This window comes from Danio rerio, chromosome 13 (assembly GCF_052040795.2).
Source record: "Danio rerio strain M-AB ecotype USA chromosome 13, GRCz13ab, whole genome shotgun sequence".
NCBI lineage: Eukaryota > Metazoa > Chordata > Actinopteri > Cypriniformes > Danionidae > Danio > Danio rerio.
The window spans coordinates 53,427,501-53,437,500 of NC_141033.1; the positions used below are offsets into that span (position 1 = coordinate 53,427,501).

At 37.9% G+C, this 10,000-nt stretch overlaps 2 protein-coding genes across 7 annotated transcripts in view; one reads left to right on the forward strand and one right to left on the reverse strand.

Moving 5' to 3' along the window:
- Positions 1 to 10,000, reverse strand: part of blnk (B cell linker) — a 221,780-nt gene that overhangs the window by 49,634 nt on the left and 162,146 nt on the right. The window lies entirely within an intron of this gene.
- Positions 1 to 10,000, forward strand: part of dntt (deoxynucleotidyltransferase, terminal) — a 394,622-nt gene that overhangs the window by 47,881 nt on the left and 336,741 nt on the right. The window lies entirely within an intron of this gene.

Consider the following 10,000-nt stretch of genomic DNA (forward strand, 5'->3'; position numbering starts at 1 on the left):
CACACATGCAGACAAACACACAACCAAGATATACACATAAATGCAGGTACACACACACATATACATACATATACTGTATACACAGACACACAGGTATACACAGATGCACACACACACACACACACACACACACACACACACACACACACACAAACAGACAAACACATACATACACATGCACACACACATGCTAATAAACAAAATATACACATAAATGCAGGTACACACACACACATACACATACATAGATGCACACACTCAGAGCAAAACACGGGCAAACACACACACAGATACACACACAGACACATGCAGATATATACACACACATATACAAGTTATTAGCCCACTTTTGATTTTTTTTTTCTTTTTAAATATTTCTCAAATGATGTTTAACAGAGCAAGGAAATGTCCACAGTATGTCTGATAATATTTTTTCCTTCTGGAGAAAGTCTGATTTGTTTTATTTTGGCTAGAAGAAAAGCAGTTTTTATTTTTTTAAACACCATTTTAAGGTCAATATTATTAGCCCCTTTAAGCTATATTAGTTTTCTATAGTCGTCAGAACAAACCACTGTTATACAATAGCATGCCTAATTACCCTAACCTGCCTAGTTACCCTAATTACCCTAGTGAAGCCTTTAAATGTCACTTTAAGCTGCATAGAAGTGTCTTGAAGAATATCTAGTCTCATATTATTTACTGTCATCATGACAAAGATAAAATAAATCAGTTATTAGAGATGAGTTATTAACACTATTATGATTAGAAATGTGCTGAAAATAAATTCTCTCCGTTAAACAGAAATTGGGGGAAAAATAAAATAATTAAAATGAAGCAATTCTGACTTAAACTGTACAGAGAGAATTAAGATAAGGAAATAACAGAAAATATACCGGCACTTTATTTACTATATGGCTGTTTCTCAGCATGTGTTCTTCAGCGTGTACTCGCGTAACGTCCTCATTAACCTCAGGACCGCAGGAACAGAGGATGCATGAAAGTTCCCACGTGTTCTTGATAGTGAGGACCCATCGATGCAGGCCATAGATATTGACGTTAGATGTTGCCTACTCTATTGTTGTCTATTAAAAAAAAGAAAGCGTTAATAGAGCTGCCGTTTTAGTACAGGGTAGCGCTGTTTTGAAACGAATGTGGGACCCAGGTGCAGTGGAGGGATGGCCATCCAGAGCCAGAGATATATACACGTATATCTACATTTACATTTAGTCATTTAGCAGACACTTTTATTCAAATCAACTTACAAATGAGGACAAGGAAGCAACTTACACAACTATAAGAGCAACAATGTATAAGTGCTGTAGGCGAGTTTCAGGTGTGTAAAGTGTAAGAAGCAAAGCATTAGTATTTTTTATTTTATTTTTTATTTTATTTATTATTATTTTTTATTAATGTAGTTAGTGGAGGGGTCAGAGAGGAAATTGCAGATTAGTTAGGAAAGTGGAGACTAAATAGTTGAGTTTTTAGTGGTTTCTTGAAGACAGCGAGTGACTCTGCTGTTCTGATGCAGTTAGGGAGTTCATTCCACCAACTGGGCAGATTGAATGCGAGAGTTCGGGAAAGTGATTTCTTCCCTCTTTGGGATGGAACCACGAGGCGACGTTCATTCACAGAACGCAAGTTTCTGGAGGGCACATAGATCTGCAGAAGTGAGAGCAGATAAGAAGGAGCAACGCCAGAAGTCGCTTTGTAAGCAAACATCAGAGCTTTGAATTTGATGCGAGCAGCAACTGGCAGCCAGTGCAAACGGATGAGCAGCGGAGTGACATTTGCTCTTTTAGGTTCATTAAAGACCACTCGTGCTGCTGCGTTCTGAAGCATCTGAAGAGGTTTGATAGAGTTAGCTTGAAGCCTGGCTAGTAGAGAGTTGCAGTAATCCAGTCTGGAGAGAACAAGAGCTTGAACAAGGAGTTGAGCTGCATGTTCAGATAGGAAGGGTCGGATCTTTCTGATGTTATAGAGTGCGAATCTGCACGATCGAGCAGTTCTATAAATGTGGTCAGAGAAGTTTAGTTGGTCATCAATTGTTACTCCAAGGCTTTTCACCGTTTTGGATGCAGTAATGGTTGCCCCGTCCATCTGGATTGAAGTTATGGTGCAGAGTCGGGTTGGCAGAAACTTCAAGCATTTCTGTTTTCGTGAGGTTCAGCTGAAGATGATAATCTTTCATCCAGTGTGAAATGTCTGACAGGCAGGCTGAGATGCGAGCTGGAGCCGAGGGATCATCAGGGTGAAAAGAGAGGTATAGCTGGGTATCATCAGCATAGCAGTGGTAGGAGAATCCATGATCGGGAATTTCCCTGGTGGTCAGTATGCAAATATTTTATTAAATTATGTAAATTATAATTTTACATCACTTTTCTACATTGATGGGTAAGTGACCGCACAGGCATTACAGACGAAGAGCTTGTGTTTGTGTGCATGTACATGTACTATCCACCCTCCCTGTTTAATTTGATCTAATTGTCCTGAAACACAGCTCCTCTCCTGCTTACACTTCCCATTCTGACGGAGGGAGCGATTTGTTTGTGAATGAATCTCCGTTGTAAGCAACTAGTTCACTTAGCTGACAATAATACAAGTGTCTGGCAAGTTTCTGTTTGCTGATATTATTCAACTAAACAAGCATAAGTCCAGTATTTAGTGTGAGTTGGTTCTACTTTCCTTATGGTCACTGCAGTAAGAGATTGTATTATCATCAATGCTTGTTGAGCACAAAAGTTCATAACATATAAAAATGTAAAAAACAAAATCTTCCCTATGAAATGTTCTGCCTTTGTGCTCTGTTTTATTTGTTTGCTCATTACTTACACCCGTACACAGTGCTAAAGTCCAGCATCTTCACATTGGCTTTAGTCTTGACCAGTGCTGTTGAATGACTTTTGTTCTGGGAGCGGCAAATGTGGCGGCGCTATTGACGTATGCTCAGGGTCATTATGTGATATCTTGTGCATATATCTATAGATGCAGACTTGAGCGCAAAAAAATCATGGGTGGGAAAATAATAAGCTTGTGCTTAATCTCCCTCCATTTCCGACCATGTTGAAATGTATTGTTTTGTTAAAGATATTTTATGCATGATATTCCTGTCTAACCCTCTCAAGGCAGGCGTTGCAGATTTGAACAGGTAAAATTAACTACCTTATTACTCCACATACATATTTGTGGGTTTTTTTACTCAGAAGTACCTCTGCAGGACTTGGTTGTCCATTAGCAACAAACAGTTTCCCCACTTGCACAGCAGATGACACAAAAGACAAAAACTGCTTCTTGGAGTACCACGTGACAAAGTGACTTGGAAACATGACCTACTCAATGACGATTTGAGATATTGGATTTGGATCCCATGTTGTTTGTTGTTGTTCTGCTACAGAAAAGCAATTTGTTACATTGTTTGAAAAGTTGTATATGAAAAGTTATTGTTCATATCATATTCAGCCGTCAGCATCTAATTACCACACTGAGCCAATGTTGCAAATCAGCAACATCCCAGAACGCTTTGCATGTGAAGGTCTATATGATAACTTGTCCCCAAATTTCCTATATCCTGTTTCTTAAACTTAATTTGAGCCTGAGAGGGCTAAAAAATAAATCAATCAAATCAAAACTAAACCACACAAAAAACAATTCACTTAATCTCATCTGTATTGCATTTAAATCTAGTTATTTATTTAAACATACATCTTCTCTAAGGGAAGGCTTCTATTGATGGAACTCACCTGTCATTAGTTACCATAACTCTATTATTATTATTATTATTATTATTATTATTATTATTATTATTATTATTATTATTATTATTTTAAATCAATTTAGGTCAATATATGCACATTTCAGAGGTGGTGCACATAGGGGTGTGTTTCTCGGCACTACACCGGTCTCCACTAGCCATGGGTCGGTATATTTTGGAACAGTGAACATGTCAGGTTAAATAATTAACTTCCTTATTTTTAAAAACGCAGATTTCTTTACTATTTAAAACAGGATATCTTTGTACAGTTGTACAAATGTACAGTTTTTTTTACTTTAAAACTTTAACAGATTGCGATTTTTCCTAATGATATATGATGTAATACATTTGTATTTTAAAATTGGTCTTGTTTTAATTTTTTTTTTATTGCAATGTTTTTTAGGAAATATTTTTAACATTAAAAAGTGTGGAGACATCTGACTTACTAATCCAGCAAAAAAAGTACTACTAAAAATATCACTAAAATCTGTGACATTTGATTTCATAGTTAAATAGACACTGAGGCGTATAACTGCAAAAAGCTCCACCTTTTGAGAAAAAAATAACCTCCGCTTTCACCAGGCTGGCTACGGGCCTGATAGTTTACTGATGTTTTCTTTTCATCTGTGAGTTGCTTTGGCTGCTTGTTCTATTGGTCAAACACCAGGTGGCGCTCTTCTCCTACAGTAAAACTGTGTGCCTGTACTGAGTGTGTGTTTTCTGCTGCTGGAGAAAGTGCACAGTGCTCTGATAAGATGGACAGACTCTGATAACGCTTAATAAATGATTAGAAACCCATCAGAGAGATGAAACGTCCTCTGAGAGCCACAAGGAGATGATTTACGCTCTAATTCTGCCTCAGTAATACGTGCCGCGTTTTAATTTTAGCTTTTTATGTTAACATTTTATCATTATTATTTTATTATTATGTACATTATATATTCTGTAAGTTAATAACATTCATTCATTCATTTTCCTTGGGCATAGTTCCTTTATTCATCAGGAGTTGACACAACTGAATGAACCGCCAACTATTCCAGCACATGTTTTACATAGCAGATGCCCTTCCAGCTGCAACTCAGTACTTAGAAACACCCATACACAATCATTCATACACACTCACGCAATCTCACACACACACACACACACACACACACACACACACACACACACACACACACACACACACACACACACACACACACACTACGGCCAATTTAGTTTATTAATTCCCCTACAGCGCATGTGTTTAGACTGTGGGGGAAACCGGAGCACCCAGAGGAAACCCACGCCAACACAAGGAGAACATGCGAACTCCACACAGAAATGTCAACTGGCCTAGCCGGGACTCGAACCAGCAACCTTCTTGCTGTGAGGTGACAGTGCTAACCACCACTGAGTCACCATGCCGCCCATTAAAAACATTATTTTGAGTTCAATATATGGATACGCTGTAAAAATGCTCCACACAATATAATATATAATATAACTTAATATATAAGTTCGAACAAACAGCACAAAATAAATAATACATAAATAAATTAGTGTATATATATATTTATTTATATCTATTTATATATATATATATATATATATATATAATATATATATATATATATATATATATATATATATATATATATATATATATATATATATATATATATATATATATAATATATTTCTTTATATAACCAATGTAATGGATATGTATATATGTGGATATGTCTAATAACACATACATAATAAATATACACCATACACAGAAAAGTATTATTTTTGAGTAAATCAATCTTTATGTTCACTGAAAAAAATGATTTATAGGTAATTCTGTAGATTACTAAATGTGTTTAAGTGGCTGTAAACAATTTATTTGGGCTGAATTTAAACAAACAAATTAAGTTAAACATTACTACCTTTCATTTGTTTGTTTAAATTCAACACATAAATAGTTTGCACTAAATTTGCAGACATCATCAACTCAATTACTCATGATTAAGCATCAAACAGCACTAAAGTGAACGTAGCTCATCTTGAACCATGAGAAAGGCCTCAAACTCAAATATCGAACTATATAAATGAACGTGGACACACACACACACACACACACACACTCGTCCGCTCAGTCTTCAGCGCAACACACTCTGCATTATGCATCAGAATTGAGATCAAAAAGGGTCTAATGGAGACAAATGCGAGATGTTGAGCTCTGTGAATCTCCGCAGAGGAGAAGACAAGAAAATCACCTAGCCCTGCCTGAGAATCAAGCTTACCCTTTTGACACTGAATAAAATATCGAATATTTGGCCCGGGCAGCTCCTCGGATGCTGCTTGCCGAAGTGAATTATTTATGTTGAGTTTCTTGAGGAGACGCGGAGCCTGAATCACAGCTGCATATTAAAGAGCTCGGCTTTCACAGAAGAGTCTCAGACCGGCTCCTGCCGTCCCCAACACACTTCTACAGCCCGGTCCAAAACTGTCTGAGAGCAGTCAAAGACATCTGAGGAATAATACAGCAGGAGCGCGCTTGACCCACTGCTCGGTGGAAATGAAATGCACATATGAAAAGACATGTTTATGACTTCACTGGGAGCCGAAAAGACGAGTAAACACACTCCAGGACTCTTGTTTTGACACTTTTCACACTGATCTGAGAATATATCTATATGCAAGCTGTAAGCTAGGTCATAGGTTATTTTAAAGGGGACCTATTATGCCCCCTTATAAGAGAAAGATGGGCACTAGTGGGCGGGGCTTTCCTCTGATGACATCATACAAAGGGAGAATGTCAATCAAAGTGTTTCTGCAGACTGATTTCATCAAGTCTGATTATAAACAATACAATTAATTCATGTTTACAATTAGAGGCTGGAGATATTCACACACTGCTGACACACAACTGTTTTTAGACCGTTTGTAGAAGTGATGTTTGCATAATAGGTGCCCTTTAAAGTGTCCTAATATTGTGTAAAAGTCTCCTACAGCAGCTCTAAGGTCAGAAAACTGTAATTTATTAAGAATGTGTGTTGATATTAGAATCATTTAGCTATGCGCGCACACACACACACACACACACACACACACACACACACACACACACACACACACTCACACACACTCAGCACAGATAGATACACACATGTTCAGCACACACACAGTACACACTTAGCACATGCACACACTCTCAGTGCACACACCCCCTCAGCGCCACACACACTTTCGACACGCACACTCCTCATGCATGCACACACACAATCAGCATGCACACACACACATACATTAAGCACAGACACATGCACACATATGCTTACACACACACACACTTAGAACATTCAGCACACACTCAATCAACACACACTAAACACACACCCCCTCAGCGCCACACACACTTTCGGCACACCCACTCTTAATTCTTGCACACACACACACACACACACACACACACACACACACACACACACACACACACACACACACACACACACACACACACACACTCAGGATACACAAAGTACCTATTAACTCGCCACACACTCTTAATGCACACGCGCAAACAGCACATACATTAAGCACACACACTAGCATATATACACATACACACTAAACACACACACACTCACACACTCAGCACAGATAGACACACACACTTAGCACATACACACATGTTCAGCTCACACTCAGTACACACTTAACACATGCACACACTCTCAGTGCACACACACACTTTCGACACGCACACTCCTCATGCATGCACACACACAATCAGCATGCACACACACACTGCACATACATTAAGCACAGACACATGTGCACACATACGCTTACACACACACACACACAAACACACACACACACACACACACACACACACACACACTTAGAACATTCAGCACACACTCAATCAACACACACTAAACACACACCCCCTCAGCGCCACACACACACTTTCGGCACACCCACTCTTAATTCTTGCACACACACACACACACACACACACACACACACACACACATACACACATACACACACACACTCTCAGGATACACAAAGTACCCATTAACTCGCCACACACTCTTAATGCACACACGCAATCAGCACATACATTAAGCACACACACTAGCATATATACACATACACACTAAACACACACACACACACACTGCACATACATTAAGCACAGACACACACACACACACACACACACACACACACACACACGCTGTCACACACACTGTCACTGAGCATCAGAGCAAGCGTAGCTGTGATCTACAGAGCCGTCCAGCAGATGTTCACTGCATAAACTCCACACCAAAATGCAAAACTGTCCAGTCTATGTGTTCAGCAGCCATTCAGGAGGACATGAGTGTGATGTAGAGCAGGAACAACAGACTTTCAGGATCTGCAGATCATTTGGCAAACAGCAGTTATAGACTACCGCTCAAAGATGTTCTTTTTCAGTGAGGGTGAAGGAAACCCACATAAAAAATCACTGTAGTCATTTCATAGGAAATACTTCGGTTATTTTTACTCTATATAGTGAAGAAAAGTGCATTAAGCCGTATATATTATGATATTTACAACTTTTTGTTCATGAATGCTCCAGCATACTGTGGTATTAACTATAGTGAACTGAAAAGCTGAAAATAAATACCGTGGTAAACCTATAGTATATTTGTTGGGATAAATTGCAGAACGTCTGTGTGTTTCCTCAGTAAGCTGGAGCTCCAGGTAAAGGCAACAAAAACTGAGATGTGAATTCAACAGTTTATTGCTCTCTTCTGAAGAAGACTGGGGTATTTCCAGCTTTTATACATCATACTCAAGGGTACATGGGCTGTGAATACGTGCAAATATTCAGCTCAGTTAAGCAGAACAATTTTATCAAATTTTTACCATGCAGAAAACGATCTACTGGGTCATTTGTTTATATTGCTATAACTGTTGTGTTACTATAGCAACTATAGAATCACCACAACGTATCAAGTATTGTTGTAGTTGTGTTACCATGGCAACTGTAGAATCACCACAACTGATCAATCACTATAGTTGTTGTTACCATAGCAACTGTAGAATCATAACAACATATCATTTACTATAGTTGTTGTTGTTGTTACTATAGCAACTATAGAATCACCACAGCAGATCGATTAATGTAGTTGTAGTGTTACCATAACAACTACAGAATCATCACAACAGATGAATTACAATGGTTCTTGTTACCATAGCAACTATAGAAACTCCACAACATATCAGTCCCTTGTTGTTGTTACCATAGCAACTATCAAATCATCACAACAGATTAATTACTATAGTTGTTGTGTTGCCATAGCAACTACAGAGTCATCACAACTGATTGATTATTATGGTTGTTTCTACCATAGCAACTATAGAATCACCACAACATATCAATTACTATAGTTGTTGTGTTACCATATCAACTATAGAATAACCACAACAGATTAATTACTATAGTAGTTGTGTTACCATAGCAACTATGGAATCATCACAACAGATCAATCACTATAGTTGTGTTACCATAGCAACAATTTAATCACCACAACAGATCAATTACTATAGCTATTGTCTTACCATAGCAACTACAGAATCACCACAACAGATCAATCACTATAGTTGTGTTACCATAGCAACAATTTAATCACCACAACAGATCAATTACTATAGCTATTGTGTTACCATAGCAACTACAGAATCACCACAACAGATCAATCACTATAGTTGTTGTGTTATCATAGCAACAATTTAATCACCAAAACAGATCAATTACTATTGTTGTTGTGTTACCATAGCAACGATAGAATCACCACAATAGATGAATTACAATAGTTGTTGTTACCATAGCAACCATAGAAACTCCACAACATGTCAGTCACTTTAGTTGTTGTTACCATAGCAACTACAGAATCACCACAACAGATCAATCACTAAAGTTGTTGTTTTACCATAGCAACTACAGAATCACCAAAACAGATCAGTTACTATAGTTGTTGTTACCATACCAACTATAGAATCACCACAACAGATGAATTACAATAGTTGTTGTTACCCAAGCAACCATAGAAGCTCCACAACATGTCAGTCACTTTAGTTGTTGTTACCATAGCAACTACAGAATCATTAAACAGATTAATTACTATAGTTGTTGTGTTACCATAGCAACTATTGAATCGCCACAACTGATTGATTTATGTACTTTACTATAGGATAACGCTAGTATTCAATATAAATTACTGT